Raw genomic sequence first — 19,110 nt, forward strand, 5'->3', positions numbered from 1 at the left:
TATAGTTCTGTGCGTCATTTGAAAGTGTTGCCTCATCTGCAGCAAACTTTATGCTGGCAACAAACTCCTATATAACTCCTCTGGCTCCTCTAACTTGGATTTGTGGGCTGCAGCTGTGACGCTTCTTCAACATTGCAGCCAAACAAGTGACCACACTACAGATAAAAAGGGCCAGCTTGTTATGCACTTTAATTTCATTTTCAGACTCGTGTTATTCTAATCAAAACAAGCGAAATAAAGTTTCAGCCCACGTCTGCCCACACATCACAACTAACTGTCTGAATTGCTGTACATCTTCACAGCGTAACTATAACTCATCTACATCCAGCAGTCAATAGGGGGAATTTTGACATCAGTCAGTGACTTTATGTAGGAAACACAGGGAGAACAAATTTACATAACATCCAGCTTAATAAATAGCAGTGTTACAGCGCTCAGAGGGAGGTGAATTGAGAAAATGATAGAGAATGTAACACAACACCTCCGAATCACACACTAGCTCATTGTCTAATCAGTGTTTTCCAGTTTCCTAATTAGGACTTGAATTCAGACCTATAATGAATTCCTTATTGCTTTTTCGTAAAGGCTTTTCTGTTGCCAATCACCTAAGTACAACACTAAAAAAGATGTTACACTTTCTTTGTAAAATAAGTGAATGTTTTTGTTTTTTTGTTTTTTTTTCTGTGATATGCTGTGAATGTATAAATGTAACCAAAATGGACATACTGCTGCCATAAATTCACACATCATCTTACTTTCATTAATAGATCTCTTATGTTCGCAGCTCAAATGGTAGTGTGAATCTTCACACAGTTAAGACTAGTCTGTGACTAACAAGTCACAATTTGGTTTAATAAGAAATGTTTCTGTTGTAGTGCTTGACCACACAAGAAGACTTTTGGGTGTGCAAGGAAGATATTCTGGACAAAGAATGGAGACCCTGAGTCTGAACAAATGGATTCCAGTGCATGAGAAGATGGGCAAAGGTTAACTTAATCATTGTTCTGTAGAATTAATATGTTGGAGAAAACACTGATATGGTTTTGTATATGTATCGTCCTGCGCCCAATAAAAGCAATGCTGTCCAGATTACATCAGGGAATCCTCCATGATCCGACTATGATTTCCTCATGATTCGGTTGTGCTGACTTTGGCTCCAGTCTGTAACAAAATCTTTACTGTTCAACTGAAGTTCAGCCAGCAGAGCTTTTGTTCCTGAAGCATCACCAACACTTTGAAAACTACCACTGATAAAACACACCACATTGTCTGATGAAATGAAACTAAGACTGGTGGGGCAGGGCAGTGCGGGATCTAGCAGCAGCACGATTCGACCAGGGATGGTTCCCAACCTTGGGACCTTCACTGCTCCGACTGCCCATTTCCTCTCTGTTCACTTTTTTTCATAAAGGCCACTAGAGCTCCAGAATGTGTTCTTTGCAAATTATATAGACTAAGTTTGAAGATGTGCAAAAGCTAATGGAGGCCTAAATTCAAAGGACTTCCAATTGTAACTGCAACAACAATTCTGCATAAAACTGACTCAAAGGGACTGAATCCAGATGCATTTAACACTTTCTCCCTTTTAATTTGTAAACACTGAAAGCATTTTATTTACATTTCATAAAGTTTTGTTGGAGCCTTGAAAAATGTGAAAAACTGCAGTTATTTATACTGTATGAGGGAAAGTATACACGCAGACATGTGCATGTTTAAAAGGTATCAGGATGCTTAGTACTTGTTTTGTATTTCAGTTTTGGTTTCTGGAGTCCAGACGATTTTACTTCAACAATTTATGTATAATCCAAATATTTTAAGGGAAAGGCATGCAGTTTCCCTGATGTTGACATAGTTTTAAAAAGCTTGTTCTTACTTATGGTGAATGCATTGAACTGTGATTTGCTAGTTTTATAGGAAGGCTTCTAAAAGGTTAGCTCTTGGTGTTACTCAGGAAAAGCCTGACTTCTGTGGTCAACATTAAAATGACTAACATCAAGGAGCACACATGTTGTTTAGCATAGTTATGGTTGATTTATGTTATATGAAAATAAAACAAAAAGAATCAACTGGTAAACCTGATTGTGTGAGAATTCTGGTGGACTTGGAGGCCACCTGTTGGATTAGGGTCTTTTTTAAGCAGCAACCTAGTGCATTTATGCCTTGGGCCGGCCATGCATTACATAGAATATACACTATAGACACAGAGCAAAATTAGGTACGGGTATTTATATATCTGACAATAAATGTTCCAGTTTATTATTATTATTATTATTATTATTAATATATTGTCTTCACACCTCCTCTCCACTGACGCACCTCTCTCCGCTGTCTGTGGCCAAGAGGCTCGCTCTCGCCTGAGCGCGCTCCTCTGTCGGCTCACTAACTGGGTGTCGGCGTGAACGTCGGGAAGCTGTGAATGAACATTAATGTGGAATCTAATGTGCTTTTCGCTCCGGATGGTTTTCCTCGGTCATTTCATATCTGCTTCGGAAGCCGGGTAAGTTAATTTCTGGCAAGTTCTGCGCATAATGGGACACAGGCTGGTGCGTATTTTGATTAATTAAGGAAGCGAATTTAAGAAGTACTTTCAGGACACAGACAGGTTTAATACTATAGGTGTTTATTTGGCTCAACTGATATAGATGTTCTGTTTCTGTTTTTCTACTCACATTTATGTGCTAAATTTACACACAATTATATTTTCTTTATAAATCATATAAGTATTATCTCCCCACGCAGTTTAGTAAAGTATTATATTGACGAATTTCGAAGATCTCAGGCTCACATACCCTTACATTTGTGCCAGCATATATTTAATTTAAGTTTTTTCCCATTTTTTTTCCCTCTCAAATCAAAAATATTGACTGCAGCACACAACATAATTGAAGGCTGGCTTTAATTATGCAAGAGACCAAATAAATAAACATACCTTCTGCAGGTATGGAGTTTGCTGATTGACTCCCTCAGATTTAATTAAGATGGAGTACAAATGAAAAGATCTTTCTTTTTCTGATGGTTTGATTGGAAGGGAAAGGTTGTAATGAATGTGTTGCTGTATGGACCCAATATCTGCTCATAATAAGACTCCCATCTGATGGAGACTTTTATGGCACCACATCCTTCAAATACTTTCTGGGATTCATGAAGGAATCCATTTAGCTGCAGTGTTTGGGTTCTTTGAGAAACAGAAGGTTCACTTTCTTTTCAGGAGCAGCCCCAAAGAGATCAGCTCCATAACACTGCATTAACTTTGGCATGTAGGAGAGTGCATGAGGTTTGCATGTGAAACAGTTGAATGTGCTGCAGTGTTTGCGAAGGAATCGTTTACTGTCGGAATTGGATGGTACGACGGAGATAGCGGAGGAATCAAAGGGCTGAGAGACTTGAAAGCTCTGTTGTATAATTGTGAGGACCTGTGTGCTCAGCATTGTGGATGTGCATCCCACCCAGTCGCCAAAACAGAAATTGGATGTTGGATATATATATATATATATATATATATATATATATATATATATATATATATATAAAATTAAAGAAATACAAAAACTAAATTTTTGTTTCTTTCAAATGTGTCTGTTATAATGTAAATGTAAAGCAATGTAAAATAATTGCATTTGGGAGTTACTGCACAGTATAGTAAGAAAATTACTGTGATAAAATAGGTTCTACAGATAAAAAAAAAAATGCTATAAAATGTTATTTTATGCCTGCAGGCTGTTCAGGGCCATACAGAAGTTGAAAAACCCCCAAACCTTTTCATAACTTGTTGCATTATAACATAAAATGTCAGGGTTATGTGGAACACCAGCACAAAGTAGCGAACAATTTGGAAGTGAATAGAAAATGTAGTTGGTTGACCAAGTGGATGACAAATTCTGAAAAGTGCGGCATGAATTTCTGTTCATCCCTTCTGTGTCAACACTTAGCAGCCATTCTGGCAGTTACACCTGCAAGTCTTTAGTGGCATATCACTAGCAGCTTTTCACATCTAGAGACAGAAATTTGTTCTTGCAAAATGGCTAAAGTTCAATCTGATCCGATGGAGAGCATCTCTGAACACTAGTGGAGATTTTTAATTGTATTTAAGTCTAAACCTTTATGGGACTGTTTTACACATGTTCACAGCTGTATTTGAACTATTCCAAAGCAGATTTGGTTGTATGACAACTACTGCCACAGCTTCAAGGCTTTTGCAGCTCTTTCTCCAGATTTTCCTTGTATTTAACTCTCTCCCATCAACTCTGCCCAGCATTTCTTGTCCTCGGAAAATAAAAAAATCACCCATAATTAAGCTGCCACCATAATGCTGTGTTCAAAGTTATATGCATTCACACTTTATCATCTCACATAGTACTTTGCGTGAAGAACAAGTGGGCATGTTGACCGAACAAACTTCTTTTTGCATTTATTGCTTTTGCCACATTTGCTTGGCAAACTTTGAATGGGCCTTTTGAAAATGGCTTTCTTCTTACCACTCTTTCATGGAGGTTGGTAGAGTCCACAACTAATAGTTGTATTGACAGATTCGCCTACTTCAGTTGTAGATCTCTTCAGGTCTGCCAGCGCTAATGTTAGCCTCTTAGCTGCTTGTCTGCGTAATGTGCTTCTTTCCTGGCATTTATTTTTATGTGGACAGCCATAATTTGGTGGGTCTGTAGTTATACCATACTTTTGGACTGAACTGTGCTGTGTGAGAGGTTCAAAACCCTACTTGAAACACCAAACAGGTCTGTCAATTTGTCTTCATGAGACTGTTTCTTCACTAACATTTTCTTACAAATCTTTAAGGCCTCCATGAAAAGCTGTTCTTATCCCAGAATTCAATTGAAAACTGCTGACCTCTGAAGGCAAGTGGTGACACTTGGTTTCATTCAGGAGTCTTTAAAAGGTGTCAATATTTCCATGCTACACTTAATTGTAGGAAGCTATGTTACCATAGTACTTTAAGGACCCTCTTGCTTTAACATTTTAAATACTGAAGGATGTCGAACTCTATGTGGCAATGAAAATACATTTACTACTGATTTTTAATTACACTGAAGTAGTGATGTTGACAACAAAAATAATGGACACCATGATGAGAAGCAGAGTCAAAGCAAGGACAAAGTCCTGTCTGGTGATGGTCTGAGGCCTCGTTGCAGAAAGCAATCAGTGCAGTGTAACTCATTTAGACTGATAGGAAACCAATTGCCAGTGGAACAGCTGTAGTTTCTCTCTTCTTCTCTCTTCTTTTCCTTAAAACATTTGCATACTACATCAAGCACAAACAGAATTGCTGGATGCGTTTGTTTCGATTCTTTACACAAGACTGCAGCATACTTTCAAAATGTAAGTATAGATGGTATTACCAAACCTGTTTGTAATTAAAACTTCAAATTAATTTTAAGGCAGCGGGAGACGGAAGATAAGTTTATTTTAAGCATACGAGTGGCTTGAAGCTGCACTCCTTGGTGAAAAACAAACTGGCTTACAAACACTTGAAGGCGAACATATGTAATATTATTGCTGTAAAGTGGCCAAAGTCACTCTTGGAGTAGAATACATCTTTAACTCCTCCACATCGAGAGAAATAAGAGGTGTTTCTGGCAACACATCAGGATGCCTCCTGGGCACCTACGTTTGGAAATCTTCCATGCACATCCTGCTGGAAGGAGACCACAGGGCAGCTCTAGAAATTACTGGAACAACTACAAATCCCTTGAACTCTCAGTGCCTTGGGATTTCTCTGAATGAGTTGGAGAGTGGCACTGCATGTCTTGGTTTTTGGCCTGGAACTGTTACCTTTGTTTTGTTGGCTCTAGTGGCCTTTATTTGAAGGTAGTTTGACAGGAAGGAGGGTTATGAGAGAAGGGGAAGACATGCAGTGAATGTCACCTGGCTGGGAATCGAACCTGTGACCACCAGCATGAGGACTAAGGCTTCAACACATGGGTTGTGCTTTGCCCCTGCGCCACCACAGCACCCCCAGAAATGTTACCTTTGTGACCTGAACTCTGATAAGCAGGAGAGGATGGAGGGATCCATGGAGGCATTTTCCACTCTACCTCACATTGAAGGGTAAGAGTCTTAAAATCACTTTTAACTTCCATCATGCAGGAAGTTAAAAGTGACTATGACTAAGACTTTTAGTGTTAGTCATAGGACTAAGACTTTGTTATAGAGTTGCATGTGGATATTATTGAGCAATAACTACCTCATCTTTAGTTTTCCTTTGAGAATGAACAGATTTCTTTCTCGCTTTAATATTTAGCCCTTACTCAACTTTTTTTTTTTTAAAGACATGATATTTGTTAAGCAGCTTAACTCTGACCTGTGACTAATGCAGGCATAAAAGAGGACTCTACACAAAGCCTGAACCTGTGCTGTGTAACCACATGACAGACAACTTACTTAAAAGTAAATATTTGCATTTCATGGACTTGTAGTCAAGAGCCTACCAAATAGTGCATAAATTTAATTGGTTGTCTACAAAAAATATTTTACAGATTAAGAAGCATCAGATTTATCACATTCTGCACAAACATGGAGATTCCAAAGAGCTATTAGCTGAGTCATAAAATTGATTGACAAAGTGAAGCATGAAACATTTTTAGGTACTGTGTAGGCTTTCTTTTTTCACTTTCTTCTTTTCCTTATTTGTTTCTTTCTTCCTTCTTTTCACCAGTCGCTTTGTCTTAAGCTATCATATCTAAATAAAGTAAGTATTACAAATCGAGGTGGAATATGAGACTACAAATCCCAAACTAAGATGAAAAGCTTATTGAAGGACTTCAAAGTATTATGGAAGTGTGGTAAAATATATTTTGGTTGTAATGACGAATGATTCATGTCTTTTGTACAGTAAATGTCTTGTGAGACAGAAACTAAGAGCATTGCAACAAACAAAGTAAAACAGAACGGTGTTATCGCAGTGGGAGAAACACATGTCAAACATTCACAATAGCTCTCAGTTTGAGTAATTCATCCATATACATTATAAAAGAAATGACGAAAGCGTCCTTACTACAAAATCTGAATTTGTAACTTAGATTTAAATGCTTATAAAGAACGTAACTAAAAGTTAAACATTTTAGAAGGGGAAACTGTTCTCATCAAAAAGCCATTGATCAAATTGTTTAGATGATGTTCGTTATTTTTACTTATTTCACAGAATATTTTACTGACTTTAAGAGATGAATCACTGAAAGAAAGCTGGCAAAGACAATACACCAGATGAGTCAAAGTGAGGGTGTAAGAGAGACGCTATTCAACCTTTTTTTAAAAAAAAAAAAAACATATATATATATATATATATATATGTATATAAAAAACATTTTATCACACACATTCATCACGTTTTCTTGTTTATTCTGTAGTGAAAGGTTGTAGTCAAGCAAAACTAAACTTTGCATAAAAGTGTGTTTTCCTGTCTTTTTTTCATTAGGATGTGTCCTGTGACGGACCCGTCAAGTCAGTTTTCCCAGTGGTTCTAAACTTTTCAGCTTCTAACATTAAAATTTATGTCCAGAGAGAGCCTAATGGTTCCCAATCCAAGGAAGTTACAGTCCATTCAGTGATTTCTAGGGCTACCCTGAGGTAGGTCCTTCCACTGAGCTGCGCCTGGAAGACCTCCAAAGTTAGGTGCCCTGGGGGCATCCTGATCTGATGCCAGGAATACCTCCGTTTATTTCTTTTGATGCAGTGGAACGCCACTACCCTGACAAATGACAGGAGCAGGAGACCATGAACATATGACACCAGTTCTGGCCTCCATCCATTGGCTTCATGTTCGTTACTAGATGGATTTAATTGTCTTGTTGAATGTTTACAATGCCACATGGGTTGTCCTTGCTTCTCAGGAACTTTTACACCACTTTATGCTACAGCACTCGGGTCTACTAACCAGATGTCCCATGAACCAAACATGAAAACACAGCTGACCTTTGTAGTACCTTTTTTTATAGAACTACCTTTTTAGTCATGTTTGTTCTGTTTTAAATACGATTTTTTTTCCTTTAATTTTTTAAATTATTTTTAGATTCCTTTACGTTTAGTTGATATTTATCTTCTTTTTTTTCATTGTCTTAGTGAGCATATCTTGTCATTGGTCCAGCTTGCTTTGTTTGAAATGCCCTTTATAAATAAACTCACCTTTTCAATACTTTAAGTTCCATTTTGAGGTTTCTTTGCTTTTCCACTTTTGAACAGCAAATGAGCAGGCTGTTGACGCTTCAATTGTTGTTTTTTTTTTCTTTCTTTCTCTATGTATTGGTAAATATTTTCCACTCTTGCGATTTTGATTAGGATTATTTATTTAAAAAATATACCTGATTTACAGGAGACAATCTCAGAACTGTGTGTTTCACCATCTATAACCTACACTGAGATCCTGCGTCAACCATGCACTATTTTAGTTAAGGCATTTTGTTTTATACAGTTTTGAAAGAATTAGTTTAACTGCATTTGGTGTTTGATGTTAACACACATTATGCTGCATACCAATAGAGAAACATGATGTATAGCTTTTTATAAGCATGCACCATATTTATCTCTTGATGGCAGATACTGGAAATATGTATTTTGAGATTTGTTGGGTTTTTTTTTTAGCGCTGCCTATTATGAAAAAAAATCCAGAACTTTGAAGAATTAGCATTTAATTAATTGTCACCATTCCATGGGAGATGAGAATTAAAATTAAGGCTAGCTGCCAAGTGAAACCACATGCTAGACAGTTATTCTTGTTTCATCACTGGGATTTGAAGACCTTTGACTAAAAACAGCAGCACGGCCACATCAGCCATCCGTTGAGTTTGTGTGTCTGTGTGCTGATGAGGGGAAATACACCAGCAGTAGAAGAAGAGGCAGGTTGGGGGTGCGTGTAATTTCTCAGCTCGCATGAGTAGCAGAAATCAATTCAGGAGAGTACACAATAACTGACTCGGTAAAGGTGAACTTCTTACTGTGAGCAACCTTTAGGCGCTAAGGTGGCAGGTTTGAAGAGGTCATAAATCATCTGGCCGTATATAATACTGTAAAGTGGACTTTGTCCGAAGCCTTGAGAGATGGTCTTCCCCCCCATGGCATCTTTTATGAAATTGGCTCCTAATGGAACAACAGCTTAAAGCCCCTCTAGTAGCACCTACAGCTTTTAATGTCCATTACAATGAGTGTAGATAGAATGCCCAGTACTTTATTTAATGGTCACAAAGCCGTATGTACCCCTTCATGTTTTGAGGGTGGAGAGCAGAGTAAAGCAGCATCCCTATACGGCTATCCTATGTCTGCTTATACACGGCGGGCGATATTAAATATCTAGCTCACGTTTATAAGCCATTAGAGGGGCTGAAATCTTCTAATTTGTCCAGTATAAATGTTTAGACCCAGTTCCCAAACTTTTTCTGACTCTTTTGTGTAAGATTAAAATTTCCTAGCTGATGCTAGAAGATGATTCAGTTTTCATCATTTGGGAGTAATGAGGATGATTTGATTTGGAAAAATTTCCTAGCAACAGTAATATTCTTTGCAATGTTACATTTATAAATTATATTAGTGCAGAAGATACATTTTTTCAATAAAACTCGCCATTTATATTATAGTCTACATGTATTTTTGGCTAAGATGATCAACTTTACATTGCAGTTTAGCTTAAAGTGTAGTTGTGATTTCCTGTTTACTTACACTTTCAATCTGCACAAAGTAACGGTTTCAGAACAGATTAACTTTTTCCCATCATACTATTCCAGCTGCTTAAGGCCCTTAGATCCCTGAGAACGTGACTGACATTCACTCTCTATACAGAGAATAATGTAGTGATGCCTCTCCCCTTCCTAGGCAGTATCCAGCAGTTAATTGAAATAAAGCAGTTGCATTTTTCTCATACTGATTGAAAATAATAAACTTGATGAATGGAAATATTCTGAGATGTGAAAAACACAGACATTAGTGGCGTGGAAATTACGGGTCTCAGTAAACATTTAAAGCAGAGCAGGAATTTAAACTCGAAGCTTTATATAGATGATGTTTTTGACAGTGACATCTTTCTTATGAGATGTACTTTTTTGTAGTTTGAGTTTCAGAGACGCATAATTCTAAATTCTATTAAATGATGTTCACTACCCTGCATCTAATTTCAAGATTGTCTTTTATTTTTCCTTCCCTTTGCCATCGTTACAACAGAGATTCAAACCAATTGAAATCAGTTTGCCTATCACTCAAAAGGTGCAGCAAAATGTAATTATCTTATTCTAACATTTATGTGAAATTCTTAGTTGCTTTTGGCCTCCATGGACTACTGTGTGTTCTCATTTTGGCTCTGCTGTTGATCTATTTTTGAGAAATACATCAGTTTTACAGATGGCAAAGGAATGATGCCGTATAAATACAGAACTGCTCTTGTTAGCAGCCTAGACATATTTATCATGTAATATTTCAACCAACTGTCAACACTGTTTGCAAAATAGCAGGGTTAGCCGAGTTTCTATATCCACAGTACCATGCCTGCTTTTGCGGACATAAATCATGGAGAGAAGTTGTTGCTGGACCTAAATACTTTACAAATTCTTTGTAAATATATATATATATATAAATAAGAACATTTTTATAGCAGCAAACTAGCTAAGAGTTCAAGAAATCTGCATGCATATGCACATCCTTTGAATTTGAAATAAAGTATCGCTTCAAAGGGGCAATTAATTAGTATTAGTGTCTGCATGGGTGGTGATCTGACATGATGCTGCCCTTCAGCCACTCCATTTGTGACAAGTATGGGCTGGTATGGAATTAGCACAATAGTAATTTTGTGTCAAATATTTTATTTTTTGTTGAAAGCGGCTTACTAATCAGCTTTTTTTCTTGTATGGCTTTGATTAGTAAACAGACGTTTTGCATTATCCTACTTAAATATTCGTCTTGGTTTTAAAGACAATATAAAATATATTTGTCATTTTTGAGTGAGTTTTATCACATTTGAATTGGTTGCTGAGTGAGCTGTACTTTTGTCTGCAGATACAAAAACCTGAATGCTTAAATTTTGGGGAGAGGAGGAGAAAAATCTAATCTAATCTGATTAGTGCATTTCAGAATGGAAAGAAATGGAAAGACGTTTAGTCCAGTCATGAATTTCAGGTACTGTAAGTCCAACATATTCTAAAACGATTATCCATGTTGCTCAGTTAGAAAGGCACAAGGTCTGAATACAAATTTCCCAGTTTTTATTTTTTTAAGCTTAGGTCAAAACCACATCCAGTTAAAAGGTGTATTGATTTCCTTTCTCAGTAATTCCATTAAGTGTTCGTTTTAGCAGAGGATGTCAGTAAATTCTCTTTTCTTCATAGTTCACTAAGGTCAAGACTGCTCAACAAACTATGAATGTTTAAAAATGAGAAATAAAGCCATGCATCGTTTTTGTTTGTTTTGTTTTGTTGAAGCTGAGTAAGATGGGCGGAGATGTTATCATGACAGCAGCTGGTGAAAAACTCTTTTACTTGCTGTGAGCACGTAGCATGTATGATTTATCACCACACGCCTTTGGCCTTGTGGCGCCTATCCTCCGTGCAAATCTGAGGAAGATTTTACAAAATTAACATTATCATATTTTTTACTTGTGAGAAGTCAAAATGTTACAACTAACCATTTTATATTTAAAATAGAAAAATAATTTCACCCTTTGAGAAATCACCTTGACGTCCCCGACCTATTGTAGCTGCTTTTCAAAGCTTTTGCCCTTGTGTGTGTGGGAGGGTTGTGGATGTAGGCATGATAACGTTGCATCAGAATTAGTACATATTGTGCATTTAAGTGATGCAGTATGTGTGAGCATGAGCATTATCAATTCCCACAGTGAGAAAACACTGCTTAAGCAATTCTTCAAAAATAATAATAAGCTTGCTAGTGATATGTTTATAAGTCACGTTAGAAACAGACTGGGTGGAAATTTTCTCCCTCAGGTCTTGGAATTGAAGTGAGGCTCATAAACACTCAGATGTTTATATTAGCCAAGTCCTTGGACTAAAGCAACCTGAAGGCACATTTTAAGAGTGCTATTTTGGTATTTTTGCAAAGGTCACGTTTTAAGTTACATCTCAATAAATTAAAGTATCACGGGAAAACATTTACTCCGGTACTTCAATCATGTTAAGGCCTACGGGGAAGACTGCTATCCAGCCAACAGTCGTTGACACTCTCCAAATTGAGAGTGAGCCACAAAAGGTCATTCCTAAAGAAACTATCATGCAGTGTGTTATGCAAGTACATTAATGGAAAATTGAATGGAAGGAAAATAATGGGGGAAAAGGTGTGGAAGCAACAGGGAAAACCACAGACTTGAGAGGATCTTGAAACAAAAACCATTCAGAAGTTTGGGGGAAATTCATGAGCGATGGACTATGGGAAGAGGAAAAGCCTCAACAGCTGCCATGCAAAAATGCATTGGTGTATAAGTCACTGTTGAATCAAAGATGTGAGAAGTGTGCTACTTGGGCTAAGGAGAATTCAGAGCATTTGTTGAGAGGTCAAAGTAAATGTCACATTTCCTTTGGAAATCAATGTTTCAGTTTGTAGAGGGCGAGCAGTGAACCACAAAATCCATATTGTTTGAGGACCAATCAGAAGTTTCCACATTCAGTGATGATTTGAGGAGATCTTCTATTGTTGACTAATTGTTCTCTCTCAAGTCCTACATAAAACTATTTTTATATTTGTATGATGCAATATAATTTTATGAGAAACTGAGTTTGGGGTTTTCATTACCCATAAATCATGGGCTAATCAATAAAATAAGCAAACACTTAGAAAAATATCACCCTGTGTTTGATTTAGCTTCATTCAAGTTTGAGTTTTTCAACTCTGTATCTTTCTGTTAAAGTTTTGCATAGTGTTAAACTCTTGCCTTCAGTTTAGAGATGCTCTCATTTTCAGAAAGTAGGTTGCTCTCACCGATCTTATACAAAACTGGACATTTGCGCTCAAAAAGGAAACTGACTGGGGTTATGAAGAAACCCAAGTAATGACCCACATTTTGATGGGAAAAAAAATGACTTCTATGTGCATAAACATGACTGGTGGACGTTTTGTGGGAGCAACTGATTACTGATTTAAATTGGAAATACGAACAATGTTAAATATTGTTTTCAATAAACAAACTGATGTGCATGTGAACATGGTCACTGGTAGAATTTGCAGCTCTGTGCTCTTGAATAAAGTGAGCCTCATTTTTTTTTTTGGTCCAACAGTAACGTCACCAGACAACCAGAGAGTAAAAATTGTAAAGGAATTTGAAGAGACAATTTGAGTTTGATCCAGGTTTAAAAAACAAAACAAAATCATCATCAGATGCAATTTGGCTGTGAACAACCCTGTGCTCTAATAAGCCCCTTCATGTTGCAACATTTTATGAACTTGTTTACTGACAAAATAAGTTAGATATTTTAAGAAATTACTTTTTTTAACCATGCAAAGTCAGATTAAATATGTTTCCAGGAAGCAACCCTGTGCTCTAATAAGCCCCTTCATGTTGCAACATTTTATGAACTTGTTTACTGACAAAATAAGTTAGATATTTTAAGAAATTACTTTTTTTAACCATGCAAAGTCAGATTAAATATGTTTCCAGGAAGCAACTATTAAGCCGCCCTTTTCGCCATATGTCTGGCCAGGCTAATCTAATCTTTTTGCCGCAAACATTTTTGATGAGAACATCATTGATTTTTTTTGTCATGATTTAGTACTGCGTGTAGACATTACTTACTGTCAAATTGTATTGCTTCAGAACAACTTTCTGTGCTCTAAATGTGGTATGAATAAACATAAATATGGTGACTGCAAAGAATTGTTTAGCTCCGAAAGAAAGCTGAATAAAGGGCTGCCCTTCTTGTGTTCAGTTTCTTTTTAAGTAATTTGAATTTACGTGTGCTGCCTTGTTAATACCGAGTGTTGTGACAGAAAGAGCTGCAGCAATCAATCAATACCTTATATGTTGTCCTGTCTCCATTGGGACAGAAGATCCTCCTATCCACTTTAGAAAATAGCCGATCCATTTGGAGATTGCTGTGGCCTGAAGAGACCATTTCCAATAAAGGTAACTTAAAACTATTGCCACACCATGACAAGTTAAACATTTAAATATTGAGTTTTGCAAAATACATTACCATTAAGTGAGCATATAGTTGGTCCTAGGCACTAGGATTCCCACAAATATAAAGCTAGAACCATGTATGAAAGTTAGGAGAATAAGAAATGTACCTTTGGTTGTTATAAAAAGGCTGCATATATCAAATATAAAATAAATTTGACTTTGGAAGTTGATGCCTTCAAATTGGACTCAGTGTGTCATCACAACAGTGCCTTTATACTTTTTTACAGTCATTCTTAGGAGTGTTGAACTGAGAAGTCATTCATATGATAAGCTCAGCAGACTCACAGTACCAACCGGTTGGTGTTTTATAATTTCTAATTTGCTAATATGTCGTTCTCTCATCAAAAACATACCTTGAGCGTTGCTTTGGCTCATTCGTTCATGTTTGTGAAATTCTGGAATCTCCCATGGCAGCCATTTGGGGGCGTCTTAATGCTTGTATAGCACATTTCAGCAGCAAGGTGGTTCGAGATGCTTTCCATAACAAAAATGCAAAATTTAAGTTATAAAGAAAATACCACACAGTCAACAATTGTACGATGCGGCACTTCTCTACCCAAAGCTCTGCCTTGGAGCCAACCTACAACTTTCCTAAGGACAGTTGTGAATGACATCATTGGGCGGCATGATGGAGCATTGTTGTGGTGACCTGCTGAAAGCATATGAGATTCTTAAGGAGAGAAAGGCCAAATTCAAGGTCACATTTGTTTCAAGTTATTTTGACATGTGCATTTTCATAACAACTGAAGGTAACATATTTGCTTGATTTGGCTAAAAATTGCACAATGTGCCTGGTACAACGCATAATATCCCCCTTCAAAAATTGTAGACGGTGTCTTATGTTTGCCTGTTTCTTCTGACTCCAGCTGCAGTCGACATCCTGTCAATCTCCCCCATACTTTTCAATGGGCTATGCTTTACATTCAAGGCTCTGGTTATCCCAGTTATTTGTGCATCTTTCTCTGCCACTTATTTCTGCCACTCATGTTTCCATAAATATACTACAACATTCTGTGAACATCCGGCTTCTTTAGCAATAAACTTTTGCAGCCCAGCTTTCTTGTGGAAGGTGTCAGAGACTGTCTACTGTCAGGAGAGAGCTGTCAAGTCATAACTCTTCTCCGTTACTGTCTAGGTCATGAGATGGATGTAACGTAGCATTTCTGTTTTGGGATCTATTTAGCTGTGTGCCATACCCATCAAACTGGAAAAAAATAAACACTTGAAAAATATTTGTCTGTATTATAAACTGGTTAAATAGATGAGTATTTTGATATATTTTTTAATTTTTTTTTAACTGATTGAGATGCACTTATACAAAGTCAAATTAAATAAATTATAATGTGTTGATTTGATCAGCACTACTAAATACATGATCAATGTAGCTAATTTTATCCTTCACCTTAGATGTTTACGTTTTTTACAAATTTATTTATAATTACTCAATTCAGTCCTTTTCATAGTATACATTTTAACTTAACCCTTGTGCATGCGAGAACTGAGGCAAATGATACAAGTGATACGGGTGTGGGGTCGGTTGGAGCCCATTTCTAAACACAAGGGTTAAGTGACTATGACTAACTGTGTTGTTAGCAAGAGCTACATTGGGTGAAGTTCAGTTATAGAAGTAGAATCTAACACACCTATATTTCCTAATCCCCTTAGCGCACCATGAAGGAAAAAGAAAGTATGTTAATTTATTAAAAAATAAAAAAAAAAGTCATCCATTTGTCTGCAGGCCTTACTTTGATATCCTTCTCAAATTGGGAGCATCAGCTTGAAACTCACTCACCCATATGGTAGTAAGCCAGAAATTCACCTTTTCAGGGAGGAAGAATAATGATTTAAAAAAAAATGTCTTTTTGTCTGTGTTTAACACCTGATGCAATGCTGTAGGCTACTTAGATTTTGACATTGTTTTGTTTTACAATGTTATAGGATGCATGTTTTATATTTTCTAAGTTGCTGAACTTAAGTCTTGCTTTCTTCTAGCAGTTGTACATATTAATCAGTTTCCAGCAGTGAGAAGTGTGCTCTGCTGTAGTGCTACAGTGTTATGCTTGATGATCATTAGTCCCTAGTACAGCTCTGCAAACATACAGTTGTATGTAGACTTTAAGAGGTATTTCCAACAATACATGTAAAGTCCTGAATTTTTGGATCATTTTGTCTGCCTTTGTGCAAATTTTTATTTGGTGTTTTTTTTTTAATTGTTTCTTTTTGCATACAGTTTATAAAATATTGACAATGTTATTGTCACATCTCAGTGTGAGTTGTGAAATCTCGCATGTTTTTACATATTCAGTGTTCCTCCATTCCTTTGTGCAGAAATAGGGAGACAATCCTAACACATTACGCTCTTCTTAACTAATTTCATCAATCTGCAATACCAAATGACCTAAATACCCTCAGATGGGATCAATATTAAAAGTTTACTTGTTTGTTTGTTTGTTTGTTTAATTTGCCATTGTATTTCCACAGTTCTGTTTGTGTCACTTGATGTTGTATTAATACACTAGTTAAATTTTGATAAAGATGGAACCTTTCATCTTGTCATTTCATCTGAAGGATGAAAGACATGTAAAGGGAGTACATTTCTGCAAGCTGTCAAGTGTCAAACCTTGCTTACCTTAAATATTTGATGAATATCTGAAATTGAGCTTTTTTTCTTCTATTTATTTTACAAATGTCAAGAGGTCATTACAGCACACTTAGACTTTGAGTGTGTTGTAATGACACACAAACACTAACTAAATGGTTGGTGACTAACCATTTTGAATATATCTACATACACAGCTAGTCTAAAAAGTTGCACACAATGTGTCAAAAAAATCAACTTTTACTGTCAACTTCATACACTTTCATCATGTCCCTTCACCGTGTCGTATTTTTTATTTCATTTTTTCAGAATATTCCTTCTGTTGCCATGGAAACTATTTTGGTCTTCTTGTTGAATCATTAACTGAAACAAGTGATGTCTTGGATGTTTTGTTTTTCGTGACCTCCTGGATGAGTTGTTAATGTACTTTTGGTGTAATTTGGTAGGCTGGTCAGCCCTTGGGATGTTCACAGCTCTCGACTCTTTTCTATATTTGTGAATAACAGCTCTCACGGTGGATACCCGTTCCATAGTCTTAACTCTGTGACCCTTTTAGGCTGGTAGAAATTAATGATTTTATATATATATATATATATATATATATATATATATATATATATATATGTGTGTGTGTGTGTGTTCTAACATTCAAGTGTGACTCTTTAGAGCAAAAACAGAAGAAATCTAAAATGGGGCCAACACTTTTCCTCAGCGATGCATATTTAAATTTTGTTTTTAAGACTCATTAACCTTTGGTGTTACCCTAATGGTTACCTATAAAGATATCTAAAATGAATGGCTTTATTAAGTTGTGATACCATACGACTTTTAATTATTAATTTGTCTTTAGATAGCACATTTTGCTCATTTTTGGAAGCCGTCATGAGAAAACAGATGGCTTTAAAGTAAATGGCAGCTTATGTGACAAAACCTTTCACCACCAACCATTTCATGTGAGTCATGGCTGATTGGGCCCTAATGATTTGTAGCTCTGGCACTAAGAACAAGTATTATCCCCAGCCACTATTACTGCTCTTTCTGTTGTTTAGTTAAGGGAAGTTTTGCACCGGTTAACTTTGAGAAACAATACTCAAGAGATCTGTTTTTTTGTTTGTTTGTTTTTTTCCTCATATAAAAGTGAAATTAACTATTTATACAGTTAAAAGTTAAATGTCTCAGCTCTTGTTTTAGGGACTTGCTGCAATTATTCACTTCTAGACTACAATATGTGTTATGCAATATTCAACTTCTGCTACATTAAGTTGCAGAGGTTGATGTTTGTTTATGTAATGGACAGCAGTGGGGCCTTATGAGATCCACACTCTATTCAGCACTCTATACACGGGTCTTCAACTCCAGTACTGCAGGGACTGTGACCTGCAACTTTTACATGTGTCTCTGCTTAAACACATGAGTCAAATACTTAGTTCATTAGCAGGACTACGTGATTGCATGTTGGTAATTCTCTCATTTGCTTAGGTGTGTTGGACCAGGGAAACATCTAAAAGTTGCATCCATCAACCCTTGAGGACTGGAGTAGAAGACCCCTGTGTTTCAAGTTTTGCATATTGTTTTAGTTTATTTTCCCCTGGCAAATTGGACCAAAAGAGAAAATTGTGTGGCATCTGAAAAGTAAAAAAAAAAAAAAATGGTTGCAGATGTTTTTCAGGGGGATGCAGCACTCCTGAAACTGCTAACATGTCGGGACAACATCACTGAGCAGGACACATAAGTTGAAAGTTCAAGACAACAAATGTGTCTTGTTTTGAGTGCAGACCTCCAGCCCACTGAAAATTTGTGAAAAAGAACCCAAATGACCAAAAATGTACAAATTAGCCAAAGTGCTTCAGCCAATATCTAATTTTTACTATAAGCTCACTCAACCTCCAAATGGCAAATCAGGATCCGCAGACACAAAATCACAAAAGACAACAAAACTTGTTTTACACAAAACTCTGACGACATGTATATATAGAGCATTATTTCTTCATTTCTCAACATAAATTTGAGGTAGATGTCAGCAGTGCCTTTCATTTAGCAGCACAGAACCATCCAGCATTGTAAAGCCAGAGTTGCTCATGTTTGCATCTTGCAAACATCTGAATACTTGCCACCCTCCATGTTTTAGAGCAATATCTCTCTCTGGATAACCTGTTCTTGTTGCCAAACATACAGTATGACAGTCTTGACTCTACAGTCGCATGCACTCCTACTCTTACTTGGCTGCAGATAATTTCCTTATTACTAAATATAGGCTTCACTGCTTCACGTTCCTCACTTTGAGAGCTCCCAGAATTTTTGATTCAGTTTGGCTCGTCACTCACAAATCTTCACAATAAACTGTAAAAGCTGAGCTTTATCAGAAAAAAACTAAAGATAGCCATAAGTGGTAATGAGT

At 36.7% G+C, this 19,110-nt stretch overlaps 1 protein-coding gene across 1 annotated transcript in view; it reads left to right on the forward strand.

Moving 5' to 3' along the window:
* The first annotated feature begins 2,333 nt into the window (after positions 1-2,333).
* Positions 2,334-19,110, forward strand: part of htr1fa (5-hydroxytryptamine (serotonin) receptor 1Fa) — a 29,766-nt gene continuing 12,989 nt past the window's right edge. Inside the window, exon 1 of the mRNA XM_014970172.2 lies at positions 2,334-2,497. The gene's annotated coding sequence lies outside the window, so the exon portion shown is untranslated. The remainder of the gene's footprint in view (positions 2,498-19,110) is intronic.

Source organism: Poecilia mexicana, unplaced genomic scaffold, assembly GCF_051168715.1.
Source record: "Poecilia mexicana isolate PSO_F unplaced genomic scaffold, ASM5116871v1 scaffold_2, whole genome shotgun sequence".
In the NCBI taxonomy this organism is placed as follows: Eukaryota; Metazoa; Chordata; class Actinopteri; order Cyprinodontiformes; family Poeciliidae; genus Poecilia; species Poecilia mexicana.